The sequence below is a fragment of the Eschrichtius robustus genome, chromosome 3 (assembly GCF_028021215.1).
Source record: "Eschrichtius robustus isolate mEscRob2 chromosome 3, mEscRob2.pri, whole genome shotgun sequence".
Taxonomy (NCBI): Eukaryota; Metazoa; Chordata; class Mammalia; order Artiodactyla; family Eschrichtiidae; genus Eschrichtius; species Eschrichtius robustus.
In genome coordinates, this window is record NC_090826.1 from 183,463,074 (window position 1) to 183,485,158 (window position 22,085).

Sequence of the window (22,085 nt, forward strand, 5' to 3'; positions counted from 1 at the left end):
ATTACAAATTCCTTCAAAATGCTGTTTTACTTCAGACAAGATTTGATATGCATTATTTTGTCATCAATTAGAATCTTTTCTTAATACACTTGTGTATTTCTTAATATCTAAAAATGTGAGGTGAGGGATATTTTACTTGTAGTTTGCCATTGATTTGTAATATAATTGCATTGTGTTTTTAAAATATCTTAATTTCACTTCTGAAAGGTTTTGTGATTTGCTTTTGGGTCTAATATATTTGTAAATTCAGTGCTTATAAATGCACCATATATGCTTAAAAAATAATGTATAGTCTAGAGTTACTGACCTAATTTTGTCCACTTTCTGCTTTTTAAAGTTATCTATTTTTATATAAAATAATTATTTTATTTTTCTAACGATAAATAAAATTTATAGTGCAAGAATATATTTTATAGTATCTACTCTAAAAACATCTTATTGCTATCCAAAGAAAGTTGAATAAAGTAGATATTTATTAAAATAAGTCAAATTCTCCTACCATCCCATAAGCACATCTCACCAAGTTATAAACTAGTTTTTAGAGCAGCTTCAGATTAAAGAAGAGTGAAAATATTTGAATCTACTGAAGTATATTCAACCAGCTTTTACTTCCTCCCTACCAAAATGTTTATTTACCACACAGCAGTGAGAGAATTTCTTTAAAATACAGGATACTCTGTTCTTCTGAATTTTAGAAAATGAATAAAGTATGTCCCATGTAATATTTGGGACATGTTTTATTTCACATTCATTCATTGTTTATCTGAAGTTCAAATTTAACTGGGCATCATGTGTTTTTTGTTTGCTGAATATAGATGTTTCTCTTCTGCTCAAAACTCTCCAATGGCTTTCCAATCTCATATAGAGTAAAAGCCAAAGTAACAACCAGTTTTAGACATGGCAACACAAGCTCTGACCTGGACTAACTCTCTGATCTCATTTCCTATAATAACATCCAACATTACTCCAAAATATCCGCAGTGACCTTCTTGTTCTCCCTGGACGACATAGAACACACTTCTGCCCCAGGGCCTTGCTATTCCCATCCTCAGTTTCTTCAGGTGCTTGTTCAAATGGGTCACCTTTTGAGAGAGTCCCTCCCTGACCAGCTTATGTCAAACAGCAACAATTTCCACATTCCCTGCTCCTTACACTCATCTTTCTTTGGGATACTTATCACCATCTGATGTTATCTAATTTTGTTTTCTGACTCTCTCCCAAATAAATACATTTAAGCTCTACAAAGCCGAAGACTTTGTTTTACTCACTATTGTATACAAGATGCCTAGAACTGTACCAACATGTAGTAGGGACTCAATATATGTTTGCAGATGGAATAAATGGAATAAACCATTGCTTATCCAGAAGGTAACAGAGTTGTTTTCATTCAAAATATTATTCTCCAGTGTACCATCATCCCAAACATTCTGTATACAAGTCAAAGGAATTTTATGTAGAGTATCAAGGTGATTTAAATGATCATTTCAACCCAAATTGTATTTAGCCTTCAACTAGAAAGATTAATATTTAGATGAGAGAGACATCATCTATTTTCATGCCATCTTATGCTTTACTTAAAAATTATTGAAGCAAATAAGTAGGAGACATTAAAATTAATGATGTTATGATATTACTAGATATAGTGTTGAAAGCAATTAAGAATTTTATGATTTGGCTTTAAATTTACCCATGCAATTATTTTGACTCTTCTCAATATTTTTATAAAACTGTACCTAAACTTCTATGTTTTTTTAAAAAATCTGATTGCAAACATTGCATGTGTTTCTTTTAAAAATTTGATGTATTAAAGAATAATAAAATACTAAAAAGTCAGAGATGCATATAACTCTACCCCTACAAATAATCAAAACTAGCCACGCAAGTCCAGTGATACTCGATGATTATGTTTCTAGAAGCTGCTCTGAGATCGAGATTGGAGCTCATTCAGATCACTCTCTCATGCTAAGGTATAGTTTGTAAAGAATGATATAGTGCCAGAGTGGTTGCACTCAGGGACTTAAAACCTCAGCTGTAACCTCAGTGCCAGCCCCCTACATAAACAGTCAGACCATTGTGTTTATCCATGGATGCCACAAAGGCCTCCACTTCCCTCAAGACGCTTTCCTCTTAAGAATCTGGAGAATTATCTTTCCAGAGGACATGAATTAGAAGCTTTCCATCCATTATGGAGGTTCCAAAAACATTGAGGGAAAAGAGGTCCTGACCCTAATTGTTTTCTTCCTAAAAAACTACTTCAGCATGTTGGCAAAGGTGCCTATAATTTAGTGTTTAGCACTGCCAATCCAAGCATATTTAGAGAGGCTAGCGCCTTCACTGACCTACAAATGTATTGTTAGTTTGTTCTCCAGGAAAATGAGTGGTTACTTGCTTTACATTTGCACAGCTATAAAAAAAGGCCATTCAGCAATTAACTCTGTGTGAGGAAAGGGTGGGCCGTGCTCTGGTCTGCTCTTTATGGAGAAACAGTGCTTCTCTCCAGTTGCTCCCTTATATCATTATGACAAAATAACTGAGAAGACCTGGAAACAGAACTTTATTTTAATTTTAATTTTATTAAAAAAATTTTTTTGGCTGCACCGTGCATCTTGCGGGATCTTACTTCCCCCACCAGGGATCGAACCCATGCCCCCTGCAGTGGAAGTGCAGAGTCCTAAACACTGGACCACCAGGGAAGTCCCCAGAGCTTTATTTTTTTAAATAGCTACTACATTTTGATATCTTAATTCAAATATTGTTAACATTAACTCTAACACTTGGTTGAAAATATGTGTATGAGAGTGAAGATTAAGGTTTAGATCGGGCTTATTAACAAAGCAGAGACTAAATTATGTTGAAAATATTTCTCTAAATTTCATGCAATTCAATTATCATAGTTACTACAAAGCTGCATACACTATGAAAGAGAAAAACCAAAATTGTCTATTAACAATGAGACTCCTCCCAACTATAGCTAATATTTATTCTAAACAAAATTGTTATTGAAAACTTTAAGTTGCTTGGAATTTTATAAGATGTCTCCAACTAGCATCAGACTGTGGAATGGCTGTATTTTATTTCACCTGTGCCTCTTTTTCTTGGTGAAAAAGGCCTTTGAATTATTATGATTTCAAGACGAACCCAGTGGCTTAAATTCTTACAATATTTCTGAAGGTACAAACAAATTATGTTATTTCAAGTTAAAGCAGTAGAGTCATTTCCAAGTTCTCCCTCATAATGAGTTTATTTCAGACAGAGAGCACAAAGAAATAAGAAAACAAAAGCATTTTTCAGGAATTACAGATGCAGGCTTTACCAACAACTTCAGTTCAGGTATCAAATTAGGGCTCCTGTCCTGGTGACACCCTCATCTTACCAACCCAGCTCTCTCCTCTGTCTGTCTCTCTCTCCCCTCCTCCTAGGCTCAGTACCGATTCTACTGCCCTGCTTCTGGGCTTTCTGTCTGGGTATTATATTTAAAACTCGCAATCAGAGAGGATGTGGTTAAACTGTTTTATCACTATCAAACTGAGATCATCCTTATTGGGGAAGTGTGTGTTTGCGCTCTTGTTTTTTGCCTTTTTTTTTTTTTAACAAAGCAAGATTGGGATTGACATTATCACACTAACATATATAAAATAGATAACTAATAAGGATCTACTGTATAGCACAGGGAACTCTACTCAGTACTCTGTAATGACCTATGTGGGAAAAAGAATCTAAAAAAGAATGGATATGTGTATATGTATAACTGATTTGCTTTGCTGTACACCTGAAACTAGCACAACATTGTACATCAACTAAACTCCAGTAAAAAGTTAAATAAATAAATAAATCAGATTTTGCTCCCCATCCCCCCCAAAAAAGGCATGGTCTTAAGTCCAGCCCAAAACTACCTTTGTCTAAGATGCTGATTCCTGATTCAATTACCTGTGGATTAAGAATCAAATGTCAAATCAAAGGACGGTGATTATGACTTTATTATAGAGTTTCAGGGTTGGTCTAGTACTCTAGAAATATTTAGCCATAAACATGGAAGAAATATGTTATTTTTTATACACTTGCAATTAAATAAATAGTACTTATGAAGACTCTAAGAATAATTTACAAATTCTTACCAGACTGAAAACAGCATGCTATTCTAATCATTATTATGTTTGTGGCCCTCTTTAGAAAGCATTACTAATGCAAATACATGTCATCGAAGTGTATTTTTTCATTTTTTAAAAGTATTTTTAAGGGCTTCTTTGTGAATTTGATCTCTCTCTCTCTTTATTCATTTTTTTCAACTTAGTTTCAATAAAAAATTAAATTAAAAATGTAATAGCTTTTGCAGAATGTTTGCCAAAGCTATAGTTCATGTTTATTTACTATGATCCTGTTACTGTAATAAACTGAATATTTTGTAATGTACATAGGAGTAATCAATTTGCACTTACATAAAAGTAAAAATTAATTTGTTAAAATTTTTACAAATACAAAAATGTATGTTACTTGTCAAATCAACATTTTCTTACTGATGTTATAATAATTATAATTATTGACTGCAATGAATTTCTTCTGTTAATGAAAATGTTTTCCTTCACTAGAAAACTGTGTTGGCATATATATATATGTATACAATGGACTATAATTCAGCCATAAGAAAAGGATATCTCGCCATTTGCAGCAGCATGGATGGACTTTGAGGGCATTAGGCCAAGTGAAGTAAGTCAGACCAAAAAAGACAAATACTCTATAATCTCACTTGTATGTGAAGTCTATAAAAACAAAATAAAATACCACACCCCCCAAAAAAGAACTGAGCTCATAGATGCAGAGAACAGATTGGTGGTCGCCAGAGGCAGGTTGACAGGGGGTGAAATGGGTGAAGGGGGTCAAGAGGCACAAACTTCCAGTTATAAAATAATTAAGTCAAGGGGATGCAACATACAACATGGTGACTATAGTTAATAATACGCTACTGAATATTTGAAAGCTGCTAAGAGAGTAGACTCTAAATGTTCTCATCATAAGGAAAGAAATTGTAACTATGTATGAAGACAGATGTCAACTAGACTCATTGTGATGACCATTTTACAATATATACAAAGATCTAACCATTATGTTGTACACTTGAAACAAATATATAATGTTATATGTCAATTATATCTCGATTTTAAAATGTTTTATTAAAGTCTTCTTTCTACCCATTCTCTGGTCTAACACAATTGTTGTATTCAATTATGTCTGTATCTGTTTATACAGGTTTCTAGTCTACTTTGAACCTCATAATAATAATTATATTGAAACTAATTTCCCTGACAAACATTTATTGTGTCAGCTATATGCGAAGCACATACTAGGCATCGAGGAGACAGAAATGATGAGAACTGAGTTCTGCCCTCAGGAACATTTGTCTTCGCACTTATTCCATGTGTGTTATAAGCCAGGAACTATGCTAGCACTTTCTATGCATTATCTCATTTGATCCTCTTTCCAGAGGAGAGGAATTGCGGCTTCTAGGAGCTCCTAGCTTGATCAAGATCACAGATAAAAACCAGCAAAGCTGAATTGAATCCCAGGCTGCACAACTTCCAAACCCACACTTTTAATCCCTAAGTTCCTCTTTAATGTGGGAGTTCACACCTGGACAAAACAATGAGTCTTTTTCACTTTGCAAACAGTTTGTATTTTTTTTAGTAACCTTTATTTACAAAATTTGCAGATGCTTTATACCCGAAAGACGATGATTTTAAAACTACTTTTGTGGAACTATGCACAATGAAAGCTATAGAAGTTGTTTTATATAGGAAAAGAAAACCGGAAAAGACTGTAGCCAATAATGATTGTGTGATCAATTTCATCCACTCTCAAAGGAAGAGTGGATAAAGCGACTATGAAGATGATCAAGATGGTAAAATGTGCTATAAAAAGTGATAGAATAGATACAATACTTTTATCATTATTAAATTGTATCAAATTTAGGACCCTACAGTCACATATCCAATGCTTAGAAATGTCAGGTTTTAGTTATATGATATTATTTGCTCTTTTAAAAAAATAATCCTAGTCCTTATTAAGAAAATATAATTTGCTGAGCACCTATGTTTCAATGACAGAGCGAAATAGATTATGTGGACAGATTTTTGCACTTCGACTCTATGATTCTTATAAATTAAACCCAAGTCTGGCTTACTAAAGGAATAACAGTCTCAAACAGATTCCAAAATTGTCCACACTTACATATTGTTGCAGACTATCTAGAAACACTTTCCAGACCCCAAAGATAAAAGGCAAAGACATAGAACAACAGTGAGGGAAGAAGAGAGGTTTCCCTTGGTTTTCCTTCCTCCCAGAAGAGAAGGGAAAACTTAGCAGATGTAGTGGAAGCTGGCTGAGATCGGGAAAACCAGGCAAGTAGGAGACTCTCAGATCCCTCTCTGCCTAAATACGTGGTGTGTTATTTCCATTTCATAGCCACTAGGACTGCTTCCAGGTTGACATTGGCAAGAGTCCCAACCAGAAGTTCAGCACAAGCATCACTGATCTGGAAATCCCAGACAAATCTAAGGGGCTTTATCACTCTCTAAGAAGGGTTTTGACCCCAGCAGAGGGCAAGATGCAGACAGGAATCATCTTAGCACCCAGCCATGACTACACACAAGTCCTACTAAGTGCACCAAGCCTTCCACCTGCCATTTGCAATCTGAGATGGATTGTGTGACAAAGAACCTTTGGGTCTACTCTACCATGTGTAGTCTGAGTTCTTCTAGTTGTCAACTTTGAGCTTAACAAATATTTTTATTTTCCAAAAGGCAGACTTCTGCATAAAGCGGTAGCTCTCAAGACTAACTTTTCATGATGGACCTGGAAGAGTCTCATTTGAAATTCAAAAATGATCTGTGACATTTTTGTCCTATGCTGTATGTGTTTCCCCTGAGGCAACATTTGCTACTGACTTTGTAAATCAAGGGATAGTAAGTATATAAAGAAATTCAGGAAGAAGCATGTCTGTTAAACATTTTCACATGCTATTTGGTTCCAGTAGTCTCTGCATTTGTAAATAACAAAGGCAAGATATACACGGTATCCTTAAATAATTTTTAGTACAAAGTAAAAATATTGACAGACATCAACAAAAGTTTAGCTCAATAATTTTGTGACCTTAGTATAAAACAATTTCAGTATTTTTTTTCATATATATTTTGTACAGGTAGAAAGCAAAAACCTGGAATTCAACCTCCAGAACTAGAATCTTAATTCAGTTCTATTTCTAGAATTTAAATTTAAGATTTTTATTACTTTCAAACAAATACATTACTATAAGAAAGATACTGTGCCAGGCACTATGTCTAGAGAGATGACACTCTTTGAAGATAAATAAGCATGTGAATATCTATAATTCAACATACAAAATGATTTAGAAATTAATTTTTAAAACATCTATATCACTGTAGACAAAGAAACATTTGGTACAATGGGTCTCTTTCTAAACCAGACTCTAATACAGGAGATGCCATTTTGACAGGCTGGTGTACTGTGACTTAACCGTCCCTGGACTTAACGTGCCTTTGAAATCCGAAGGGGTCCTTGAGCAATTTTTAAAAGACCAAGATCTTCCCTGGTTCCCTTCTAAGATGGTGGGGTGGCAGTACAGTTTTCCCAGTTCTTCTGGGGCCTTTCCAATATTGCACAAAAACAGATCTCACTAAGAGAATGTTAAGGAAACCCATGCTTTAAAATGTCTCTGCACAATACAATAATTTTTAATCAAAGAATACGTCAAACATACAAAGTTAGCACTAGCACAGGGCATATTCCATATTTCTAAAATTATTACACATTTCTACCATTAAGGTGCATCATTAAATCTTGATTCATTCTCTATGCTGCTAAACCGTGGTCTTCTCAAGGAAAAGAACCATCCTTTATTTTAACCTCTCTGTCTAACAGCCCTTAACATTATCTCCATCATGTAGACTTCCCCTATGCTAAAAATCCCAAAGAACCTATAAAATCCTATTTAACTTATAAATATAATAAAACTGGGCATTCTCAGGTAAAATATAAAAAGTAATGCAGCAAAAGCAAGAAATAAAACAACAAGAAACAAAGGGAAAAAAGAATTTTATAGTAAATTTGTATTAATTTGCTAGTATTTGATTATCTGCATATTTATTTGAAAATGACGTAAATCTGATTGTCATTTTCATTTTCTACATGACTATTATTGATTAATGCTAATGCCTTTATAGCATTTAAGCTTATTTTAAAGCTTAGTGTTTTCCTTTTATTTTTTTCCTGGCTAATGGTATATCATTGGCAATATTAAATTGTATAGATTATGATTAAGATAATACTGTGCCTTTACTTTGAGAATATAGAGAAAAGAGTAAGGGTTAAAGGGATATTCGGGTATAATTAAGGAATGACATAACAGTCTTCTAAATCATTTTAAGGGGACTGAAGCAACTTAAAAGAAAAAAAGAAATATATATATATTTTGTGGCTAATTATTTTTTTTATTTTTATTTTTTAACATCTTTATTGGAGTATAATTGCTTTACAGTGGTGTCTTAGCTTCTGCTTTACAACAAAGTGAATCAGTTATACATATACATATGTTCCCGTATCTCTTCCCTCTTGCATCTCCTTCCCTCCCACCCTCCCTATCCCACCCCTCTAGGTGGTCACAAAGCACAGAGCTAATCTCCCTGTGCTATGCGGTTGCTTCCCACTGGCTATCTATTTTACGTTTGGTAGTGTATATATGTCCATGCCACTCTCTCACTTTGTCACATCTTACCCTCTCCATATCCTCAAGTCCATTCTCTAGTAGGTCTGTGTCTTTATTCCTGTCTTGCCACTAGGTTCTTCATGACCTTTTTTTTTCCTTAGATTCCATATATATGTGTTAGCATACTGTATTTGTTTTTCTCTTTCTGACTTACTTCACTTTGTATGACAGACTCTAACTCCATCCACCTCACTACAAATAACTCAATTTCGTTCCTTTTTATGGCTGAGTAATATTCCATTGTATATATGTGCCACCTCTTCTTTATCCATTCATCCGATGATGGACACTTAGGTTGCTTCCATGTCCTGGCTATTGTAAATAGAGCTGCAATGAACATTTTGGTACATGACTCTTTTTGAATTATGGTTTTCTCAGGGTATATGTCCAGTAGTGGGATTGCTGGGTCGTATGGTACAGCCACTATGGAGAACAGTATGGCAGTTCCTTAAAAAACTAAAAATAGAAAAAAAGAAATATTTAGACTACACGTTTCCTTAGGCCCGCGGTCCTCCAGTTTTCACTGCTAACGGAAATCATGGTAGATATTTACCAGAGTAAGACACAGACAGGGAGGATGGCAGGGCAGTGGAGATTACCCAGTTGGCTAGGAACATTCCTGATAACGTGGCACCTAGAGAAAGTGACGTCTCCATAGGTCACCCACCAAACATTTTGTATATCTGACACTTTTTAGTTTCAGTATTTTAAAAGTAACAAAGTGTATCTTAAAATTTTTGAATAACTTATACATGTTCTATGTTCTATTTAACACCTTTCATTTACATTTCAATGTTATTGCATGAATACACTGATGATAAGAACTAAGCTCCATGAAGACAGGAAGATTTTTGCCTTGATCAGCAGAGTATATCCAGTACCCACACATGGTTTATAGCACATAACAATCCACAGTTCCCCAATGAATATATTTTTTTTAATATTAGGGACTATTGGGACATGAGTAAGTTAAGATTCCTAAAGGCTTTGAAAAATATTGGATCAACATTCTTGTAAAAATATAGTTTATAATTTTTACACTAAATAAATAAAATGCCTTAAAATATGATAAAATAATGTATCCTAATATACTAACCCATATAAATTTCCTTATGGTATATATCCTATTACTAACAATGAATGTCTTAATGATCTTGTATTTCTTCCAGCAATTTGTTCTAAATTGTATTCTGAATAAAAATCCAGCTTCAAAGAACAGTGGTTAGTTAACTAACTTCTGAAATTCTTAAAGATCTCAGTTAGCATCTTCCCTTATTCCAAAGTAAACACATAGAGTTCGGCATTTAAAACCTAATGTAGAAAAAAATAATTTTTTTGACATATATAAAATCAGTGAATGAATCCAAAGCAGTCCATTTCATTCTGCTACAAATTGATGAAAAGCAAACTGGCATAAACAGTAATTACATTTCAGGCAATGTTCTGCAAGGCATGTTCAGCTTCTGAAGAATAGAGCAGCTGCTTGTAAAATGTGACAATCTCTTCCCCTTAAAAGAGGAGCAGAAAAGTCTCATAAAAGCAGAAAATCGTATGACTGGAATAAGTGTTTTTTCTTTTAAATCTATGGATGGATAATAAACTTTAACTTGAACAAGCAGAAAAAAAATGTAATACTGGTTTCTACATGAATATTATGGAATGTTAGTATTTTCATTATTTCTTCTTATAAATTTTCAGATATAGCACAAATCATTCAAATATTTTAGAAGCTGTAAAATCTGTGTTTTATCCTATCTGTCGCAAAATGTAATCTCAGAGTACATAATATTCAACATAAAATCTGAAACCATTCCTGATACAGCTTCAGAGGTAATGCTCACAAGTCGTTAAACTGATTTTCAGATTAAATCGGCTGCAACAGTTTCAAAATTAAGTACCATATCTGAAATCTTAGCACATCTTTTACTTGAACTCAAACCACTTCAAACTGAGTCACTTTTCTCTGATTAAAGCCTTGGCAACCACCACTGAGAGCTTGCTTTTAACATGTCAATTCACAGACTTCAAGAATCCTGCTTTTTCTAAAGTTCACTCAGGGTTTAGCAGATAATTTTCAGATTTCAATTCAGGGGAGAAATGGTACCAAGAGGACCTATTTAAGGATGACAACTTTTCCCCCTATTCACTACTCTCTGTTGAAAAACTTGTAAATATAAAAATTACAAACAAGTATGATTCAGAGGAGTTTCTCAAACTGGATTTGACTAACCCACCTAGTCTTCTGATGACAAGATAAAGTAAGCATGCCACCACCAAAATAAAGTAGCCTAGCATAAGTTTCTCATATTTTCTGGTATGTTCCCTTTTTGCAGAAACAACCGTAATTTCCAACACCATTTTAAAGTGCAGCTAACAGAGTGAGGAATCTTGCTTAAAATTCAGCATCGGAATCTAAACACTTGACTCTGAGGAGGATTCCCCATGATGGTTATTCAGAATTTATTTACTTTTTACTTATAAAACATGAATAACTGCTTTCTTGTAAGGCAGAAAACACACAAAACAAATTTAAATAAGATGTTTTGTAAAATCAGAGATGACACCTACAAGGATGGAAATGGGCAAGTACAGTGGATGGAAATGGGCAAATACAGTTTTTCAGTATAACACCATCAGCTCAAAATGATAGCCTCAATTATCAAAAGGGTGCCACTTCTACATTTTATTTAAGAAAGCAAGGAGGCACGCACTAAATGATTTAGAAATATTTCAAAAACTGCTGTTTTTTAGATTGTTATCAGTGGGAAATAGGCAGAAGTATTTACAAAAACAACAAACAAGAATGTTACTTCTTCCTTACGGTTGCTTTTTAAATGAGCAGCGATTCCCTGTGGGAGATACCTTACTGGAAAAGGTTGTTTTCTTAAGTAACCTATGGGATATTTACGTCGTAAAGAGCATTGCTTTAGTGCATTTGAACCAGACTAATAAGAAGAAATAATATCAATAGCATATTACCCCCTTAGATCATTAATTTAGTCACTTGTCAACTGTAAATTGGGCCGATTTCTCCCACTTTGTAGAAGCACTTGAACCAAGAGATGAATAATTTCCTGGAATGGATTAAGTTTATTAAAATATCTCTTTTTGGTAATTTGGCATTTAAAATATAAAGCAGTGAAATTCAAACCAGTAGAACTCAAATTGTGAGTAAGATACCCAATATATTTTCCAGTTTAAATAGATTTAGTCATAGTAGAAAGAGAAAAAAAATGTCCTTTTTCCTACTTCCTTTCTCTACCTGCCATTACAACTGCTGGTCCCCAGTCTGGCTCCAAAATAAGCTGCCAGCTCACAGTGGCAAGTTAAACAAGGCAATTTGATGAATATATAAACAAAGAACGCAAGTGTACCTTTGTACCACCAGCCAGGGCTTTAACTTTTAAGCACCTTGTGGATAAATTTAAGAATGCCTGATTTTCAAAACTTAGAACCCAGGAAGGCAGAATCAGTGACTCAACACTTTAGTAACATTCATCACCCCATATAGTTACAAAAATTTTTTTTTCTTGTGATGAGAACTTATTTATTTATAAAATTATGACCTCCTGATATCTCAAAACAGAGGAGTCATAATCTCAAGATTAATAACTGTCTCAGGGTATATTCTCTGTTCATCAAAAGAAGAATATTTGTAGCTACACGTTCTTCTTTTGGAAGCAAATGTTCCAAGTGAGATTCTTTTTTTTAATTAATTTTTACTGGCGTATAGTTTGATTTACAATGTTGTGTTAGTTCCTACTGTACAGCAAAGTGAATCAGTTATACATATACATATATCTACTCTTTTAGTCTATTCCCATATAGGTCATTACAGAGTATTGAGTAGAGTGAGATTCATGCTTTGTACATATTGAAGAAAAGAAGATTCTGCATTGCTTTAAAAATTCAGTGAAACCTAAGTAACAATAACTTTAAGAAATACACATTCTAAAGTGAAAATAGTTTTTGACCTTCTACAACATTGTCAGATTTTCTGTATCAGGAAGAGACCATTCTTCTCAGCAGGGTACCATATATATTGCAAAGTGCAGTGTCCAAAGAATTTTTTAGAAAGCAATTTTGTCAAATTATGTGCTTAGCCCTCAAATTAGCCCTTTGAGATGGAAAAAACTTTGGCTTATGAGTTAACTCTTGGTTCACTTGGAATCTAAATCAAAACTGAATGTGGAAAAGAGTGAGAATAATATAACTTCATAAAATTCTGAGAAGCCAAATGAATTTCTTCAGTGTGGAAAGTATCTTGAAAAGAACAAAGCACTACAAAATACCTTCACTTTGTGACGATGATCACTAATAATGATAACAAAAGTGTTTTCTTCATGATTTTTACTATTGCAAGACATGGCAAATTTTCAGAAATTTAACAGTTACAAGACTATCTGAAAATATCAAGATGTTTAAAAGGAACAATTCACTTCACTACAGCCATCACGTAATGATCAGCCTCCCAAGAATCGACAATGTGAATTAAATAATATTTAACACAAAATAAAGGTAACAAGAGATACATCAAGTAAGATAAAAAAACTTTCAAGTGTTTTTTCATATTGCAGTAACATAAGCAATTAAAAATTTTAGGAACTATATATAAATTCACATATGCAATAACAAAATGATTCATTGCAATGTTGTATTTAAACTCCGATGGTATTAAGAACATAATATCCTAATTTACCTAGACTTATAGAGGCCTTTAAGAAAAAATGTTTGCCTTCATCCATGATGTCCCAGAATTCATGCTCTCATTGACCTAGTAGACATTCTTATATTTTATTGTGTATATTACTTGAGCAGTCATCAGTTTTCTTTTGAATGTGTTTAATTTAACGTACATATTTATGTGGCAGGCAGCCTCTAAGTTGACCCCTGATGATCCCAGGCACCTGGTATAGTGTGGGTTGGTTGTACTGACTTGCTTCTAAAGAACAGAAAAGAATAGAATATGGTACAAGTGGTGGGGTGTCACTTCTGAGATTACGTTACAAAAAGACTGTAGCTTCTGCCTTGGGTGCTCTCTCTTACTCTTTTGCTTGCTCTGAAGGAAGTCAGCTGCCATGCTGTGAGTTGCCCTGCTGAGTAGCTGCCCCACCTGAGTACAAGGATTGGAATGCTGATCAAGGAAAAGACAGTCAAACACTTGACTAGTATGCTTCCAAAGGTACTTCATCAAGGTCGTGGAAAGCAAGAAAAGACTTAGAAACCATCACCGAGGAGCCTGAGAAGACATGGTGACTAAATGCCATGTGATATCCTGGATCTGATACTAGAACAGAAAAAGGGTTTTAGCGGAAAAACTGCTGAAATCCAAAGAAAGTGTACAGTGTAGTGTAGAGTAATAGGCCAATGTTCCCACTTGAGTTTTGACAAAGGTACCATGGTTATAGAAAAAAATAGCATTCGGGGAAATTTGGTAAAGTGTAAATAGGAACCCTGTACATATTGTCTTTGCTACTTCCCTGTAAATCTGAGTATATATTATGTGTTATACATATAATATATATTGCATATAACATAAGATTAGAAATAGAGAACACTTGGACAATTAAGGTTTATTAAATGTCAGCTACTTATCAATTTTAAGAGAATGCTATAACTGTCCTTAATAAAATGTACTTTATGTCTCTTAAAGATTAATTCGTGAAATATTCTTCCATGGGGATTTTTCCATCTTAATTTGAACTATGATAACTGATTTTAGTCCTGGGATAAATCTGCTTCAACTCTATGTACTTTTAAATAGCTTTTATATGTAGAAGCTCATTTTATCTTAAAAGTACCTTGTTATATCAACAGCAGATGTTTTAATAAGTCCATTTTAAATATAATAAAACTGAGGCCCAGAGATTTATAAGAAATAAAGACCTTTATGTGCATCCTCCGATTTCAGTATTCTCTCCTCTATGGCAGTGACTTAGGAGTTCTCTTCTTTAAAGCCTAGGGCTATACATGGGGTACAGAGACACTGATAAGCATGTTTTGTGTCTCTGATTACCCCTGATTATAATGTAGATGTATCATGAAACTTTGCTTTTAGATGATTGATGCATTTCAAGATGACTAGGATTAAAAGAGTTTGTTTAGTATTTTACTGAAATTTAAAATAAATACATGTTTAATTAGCTTCTGTCAGCTACAGGATTGGAACTGTAAGTATATTTTGTGTAAGTATTCATAAAGATTTTTGACAGAGGACTATCCCTTTGAGTCCTACCTAACTTTCAGCACAGACTTAAATGATGATATTGTTTATTCATGTTTCATTCATTCTTTATACTTCACTTCCCTTAAATATGCAGGGAATCACAGAGTTGAATTGTCTTGATAGACTTATACTAATTTCCTTATTGCAGATTAGTTGAGTATGGATACGTATACAAATAGGATGCTTTTGGGGAGTTTAACTATAATTAACAGTGGGTTATTATACTATATGGCATATAAATAGAGAAAATACACTAAATGTTACATTATAATATATTAAATAATCCTTATATGCATATATATATATCTGAAATGCAAATATATCCATATATATTATATATAGTATATATGAAATTGATAACTGATACTGATAAATATCAACTGATATAGCTTGCTATAGATTTGTATAGTAAAATATAAATTTCCATAAAATGTGTGCTCTTATACTCATTACTTTGGAATAAATTTCACATTTTCTTTTATGCTCAGAAGTAAAGGAAAAATATTGATACAAAAATCTAAAGATACTCATTTCATTTTGTTTGAAATCATATTATCTTATTCAAGAAAATATCATAGATAAAAGATCAGCAAATTTTCATGGTCCTTAGTATTCTAACAGAAAGAAAGGTAAGTAAGGCTCCTTGATACTCAATAGTGAATAGATTCAGAAGAATGAAAATACTGAACAGGTCATGAGGCGTGACTTGGGATCTAACCTATACATAGTACTGACTCCTAACTACAGTATCCATGAAACATTTTGTATATGTCATGATCAGGTTCAGACAGAGACCCCTTTGTCACTCATAATTCAAGGATTATTTAGAATTGTGTTGGGAGAGCCCTGGGACAGAAGACTTTTGATATGCATGGTGGTTAAAGTAGTTTTGAAAAAGGTGTGTGGGAAAGGAGCTAACAAAGAAGTTAAAGAATATTTTTTATAAAAAATTGTAAGCATACCACTTCATTTCAGATTTCAGAATTAGAGAATATAATTAGAATAAAACTGAAATCCCAAACAACTAAAAGTGGTATAAAAAGGTCAAAAAAAAGAATGTTTTGATCAATAAATCAAAAGTTTTTAGTGTATATTAGAGAATAACTTTGAAGCATAATTGGTCAAATTGCAATAGGCAAGTTTTCTTGGTCTGTTTTAAAGCTCAGATATAAAGTTCTGAGTAATTCCAAATAAATTAACCAGTTAGTTAGGAACTATAAGAATCAGCATGAATGCTTCACATGTTTCCTGTACAGATATAGTTCAGAAGCTTGGATGACAGAGATTCAGAGAGAAATAAAATAATTGCCTTTCTTTATGATACTACTGACAAGGATATAAAGATTTATATACTTATAAATAATTTGCCCAAAGCCCAAAGCATTATAATTGCTAAAGTCACTTCAAGAAAAATAAGGTACTCTAAATCATTTAACTTTCAAAAAATATAGGTTATCTAAGTAAGAATAAAAGGCAGTGTGATGGAATAAAACAAATGTGAGAGAGTTGGGGGGAGTGGGGAGAGGTGTGAATTTCAGACTGAAATCTGATTTTTAGAGTTTGATTTTTAGTTTCTGTACTTATTTATGTGGCACTAGGAAAATTACTTAATTTCTTTGGGACACAGGTTTTTCCTCTCTAAAAAGTATTGAGAATACTACCTTGTAATATTGTAGGCATTCACGTTAGATGTAAAGCCCCTTGCTCAGTACTTGACACATAGAAAGACTTGATAAATGCTATCAATTATTTTGAACATAGAAAATTACTGGAAAAAAACTGAATAGTAAACTTAGGAGATTTTCAATTCTTAAACACTCAATTATGTAATCATTTGCATTTAGGAAAATCTTGCTTATGATTGACTGATCTCCTCAATGATCAGGGAAGTAATTTAGAAAGCCATAAATAATATTTTTTTGTCAAATATTTTCTGAATGTTTCATACCCATAGGAAATGTAAATACTAAGGCAAGATAACGTACAAGACGTGTCACATGGCAAAACTGTATATGGTTAATATCTACCCTTAGGTACTCATAAGTTCCACAGTAATTTAGAATTTTTTTTTTTTAATAAATTTATTTACTTATTTATTTATTTTTGGCTGTGTTGGGTCTTCGTTGTTGTGCGCAGGCTTTCTCTAGTTGCAGTGAGCGGGGGCTACTCTTCGTTGCAGTGTGCGGGCTTCTCATTGCAGTGGCTTCTCTTGTTGCGGAGCACGGACTCTAGGCACGCGGGCTTCAGTAGTTGTGGCAGGCGGGCTCAGCAGTTGTGGCTCGCAGGCTCTAGAGTGCAGGCTCAGTAGTGTGCTGCACGGGCTTAGTTGCTCGGCGGCATGTGGGATCTTCCTGGACCAGGGCTTGAACCCGTGTCCCCTGCATTGGCAGGCGGATTCTTAACCACTGCACCACCAGGGAAGCCCCTAGAATTGTTAAAGATGGTTTCACTATATGTGTAGAATGATCACATAGTACAGTTCTGATATGTTTCTATTCCTTCCTTTTGCTTCCCTCACCCACATATACTCTATTCCAGTCCTATAAATAATGCTTTACTCTGAACACCCCAGGTTATTTCACAACTTGTGCCTTTAATTATGCTCTTGCCTTGGCCAGGAATGCCTGTCTTTACTATAGACTGTAAGCTACAAATGTGCTAGAATTGTTCTCTTCTTTGTAGGGCTCTACGTTCACTATATGTCTAATAGTTGTAGCAAAAAATGAATGTCCCTCCATAGAATCCCTCCTTATTTCTCAAGACTTGTCTCAAGACAAGTTTAAACTTCTTCACTGCCAAATCCTTCTCTCCTACATTTTTACAGCTCTCTGTAGAATCATATACCTCATCCTTTGAGCTTTTAAAACATCCCATGTTTGCAACTAGTATAAAATTTAAGATCAACAGAATCTATTCAGAAGTGAGGATAGAAAGGGAGAAATATCATTAACCTCTTAGAACTTTCTCTAAAATAATTTTTAATGATACACACAGCAGTTCTCAGATTCATAATTCTGTAGCCCTGAAGATGTAGTACAATGTTGTTGACCTGTGTTTAATAAATCATGACCCTTCTTGAGTTAAAGTCCATGTAATGTAAATTATAAAAATATACCAGAATGTTTCTACATAGCTTTTGATGAAACCACACTTTTATAATAAATTGTAATAATTTAAATAGACCAGTTACTGTAGAATCCAAACAATAAAAACAGAATTATTACCCATGGATTTTGAGCACTGCCATCTCCAGGTATCACAGATTTTCATGATTTTTTAAAAAAAGGAAATACAACCTAAGTGTCCATCAACAGATGAATGGATAAAGAAGATATGGCACATATATACAATGGAATATTACTCAGCCATAAAAAGAAACAAAATTGAGTTATTTGCAGCGAGGTGGATGGACCTAGAATCTGTCATACAGAGTGAAGTCAGTCAGAAAGAGAAAAACAAATACCATATGCTAACACATATATATGGAATCTAAAAAACAAACAAAAAAAAACAACTGGTCATGAAGAACCTAGGGGCAAGACGAGAATAAAGACGCAGACCTACTAGAGAATGTACTTGAGGATACGGGGAGGGGGAAGGGTAAGCTGGGACAAAGTGAGAGAGTGGCATGGACATATATACACTACCAAATGTAAAATGGATAGCTAGTGGGAAGCAGCCGCATAGCACAGGGAGATCAGCTCGGTGCTTTGTTACCACCTAGAGGGGTGGGATAGGGAGGGCGGGAGGGAGGGAGACGCAAGAGGGAAGAGATATGGGGACATTGTGTATATGTATAACTGATTCACTTTGTTATAAAGCAGAAACTAACTCACCATTGTAAAGCAATTATACTCCAATAAAGATGTTAAAAAAAAAAATAAATAAAAATAAAAAAAAGAAAATACATAGCCAGTTAATGATTGCAAGTTGAGTTATTAGTAGGAAAAAGAAAATCCAGAGATTATAGAAATTCAACTAGTGAAAGGAAAATAGCAAAATAAGGAAATTAACTAAATTACTATGTAATAGCAAACTGCTTAAAGTTTATTTTAAGCAGAATCTAAAACAAAACAACAAATCTCGATGTTACCTGTTTTTCTAGAAGTGTCATTAAAAAAAACATAACAATGCTTTTCTAGGTATTGAAAATGGGTCAGAAGTAGTTCTTTTGAAATTTATGGGCATCACACATTTTGCAAATGGACCTACTATTCCCCACTTGAGAGTAGAAAAAGGAAGTAAAAATTCCTGGCTCTTGAAATCCTCTCATTCATTCTCTTTGGTTTTGTTCTTGACTGCATTAGCAACACGTCCCAGTTTATTATCGTCAGCTTCTATTTTTAAGATCATGTTGGTCAGAGTTTGTCACCGTTGGTCTCAGGGTTTTCTAAAGTGATTTACATCATGTTTGCTTCCCTCCTCTGACTTTTATGGTTGTCTCACTCTCTCACTGTGACTTTTCCAGCCTGTGTAGGAAACAGCCTCAAAATAGTTTGAGAAGTTGTACTTCTAGAGGATTAGTGGGTCATCATAGCCATGTTTTCTTTCTTTGCCTGAAATTATATTTTTGACTGTAAACCTGTGGACATGGTGATAGGGATGACAGGAGAGAAGAGCCAATATTTATCAAAAACTGTCTGTGATAGACACAACTTTTCCTTGGAGCCTCTCCTGATTTTCCACGTGAAAACAACTTTTCTTTTATGGAAGTGAATACTATAGTTTGAAAATTGTAGCAAATCCCAGATCTGTTCAATTCAATAAGGTCCTAAGCTTGGCTCTTCCTGAATAAGTTTTTATTTAGTCCACTATTGCACAAACTTTACACCATTCACAGCAATCTCCCTTACTGTTTAAAACACTAAACTTTAACTATCAGCTAGTGTCCTGTACCTTATATATTTTCTATAATTGATGCTATATGCTGTAAGTATTAAAATATAGAGTCAGCTAATTGGATAACAGTATTACATTAGTTTAGTATTTCTTTTTTTATTTCAGTTTTGATTTTTTTGTTTTTGTTTTTTCTTTCCATCTCAAATTTTCTGTTTGTTTTTGTTTTGTTTTGTTTATGATGGGTATTATGGCTTTGAAGCTAATAGATAAAACTGGAATGGACTTGATATTGATAACTGCAAATGATTTCATGCTTGCCATGAGCTAAATTTGGCCAAGATGATTGATCATGGATATTAACTAATTACAAGAAGACAATAATTGGTAAACACAAATAACTTTTAAATCAAGTCCTAAATTATTATACCACTGTCATCGTTAGCAAAAGACTATGTTCCCCAAGTCAATCATTCATTCATTTATTCACTCATTTTTTCATTGAATAAACATGCTTTGAGTGATTTTACCAGTCACTGTGTCTTTGAGTAATGGCCTGAGAAGAATTTTATTTCACTCATATATCTCTACCTTAAATTTAGTATTTTAATATGTGCAAAGTTTAGAATAGCAATTTCCTATTTTTATATAAAATGCTTAAATATTTAGGGTTGAATTAAGTAAGGGTTTATTACAATACATGATAGGCACTCTTAGTTTACATCACTTTTGTGTTGCCATAGTATTAACCTAATAATCTAGAAGTTTTTAAACTCATGAGACTTAAATTAAGTCCCCAAAACTAATCAGCTATTTCTTATTTGTACTCATAGCTTATATTCAGGCAGTCTTACTCACTTTATATCCATTAATCTAATTTTTCTTTAATGATATTTTTATTCTTGATTTTTAACTCTGAAATTTCCTTATAAATATAGAAGTTTTGACAGGAAACCAGAAGAAAATTTAAATATCTGCAATCTTACGTACGAGACGTGAAACACATCTGTATAGATGCCCAGCACATGTTAGTATTTTGCTTACTCATAAAAATTTATTCTGCCAGGCAAAACAGTGAGCATTTAGATGTATCCCTTTATGAGACTTTCACTACCCATAAATAGCATATATATATATATATAATTAAAAATTGGCATCCTCTTACATGTAGATAATCTGATGTCTACATCTTAGTATTAACATTATAATAATATAATTAATATATATAATGTTATTATAATATATATTATATATAATATAATAATATAATGATTGTGAGCACTTTCCAATATCACTAAACATTCTTTGAAAAGATTTCATTGTCACCATAATACTAGTGTCCTGTACTCTATAGTTTAAGATACCTAAGTGCATCTGTCCAAATTTTATTACAATTTTTATATAAAAACCTTTGTACCTATCTTTGTCCACAGTTCTGATTATTTCCTAGTTTTGTCTAAGATAATATACTGGGTTAAAAGTGTAACTTTAAGGGCTTTGGTAGGTATTGTAAGAATAATTTCAAGTTATTCCTATTGTTTGTGCCGCACTGAACACTGTTTCCTTTCTCACATTTCATGATACAACAGTAAGATGCTTATAAGTTTCCCATATATTTTGCTATGTTTTTTCTTCGGATTTTTCCCTACTTAAATTTTATTCAATAATCAAAAATTAATTCAAAAGTTACTCCAGAAAACTTTACTCAACCTCCTCAGGCTGGGCGAGATGGCCTTTATTGACTCTCATAATAGTCTGTGCATATCCCAAAGTAAGACTTGTGTAATTGTGCGTAGTTGTGTCTCACTCAAGAATGATGATCATATCTCTCTTTGTAGCCCCTGTGACCAGCACAACGCCTGGCCCATGGTTGACATCAAATAATTTTTTTAATTAAATAATCATCTGACTGATATACTATTCAGTCAATAAATTTGATTCTCACAACAAACTTTTCATGTGGGCAAGTACAATTTTCCACTTCATATTGAGCAAAGAAATATAAAATGGATTACTTTCTTGGAGTCAGACAACTAGAAAATGTATTCAGTGTGTTTCTGGAGCCAGAAACAGACCTTATGAATCCTATTATATTAATTTTCTCAAATTTGACCCGGGAAATCTATGATGGAAATAGCCGAAAGAATTGGAAAATCAGCTTGGCAGTTAGGAAGTGTTAGGTTACAATAAATATCATTATTTTTGCCCATATGATATTAATATGGATTTATATTACCTTTTCCATCG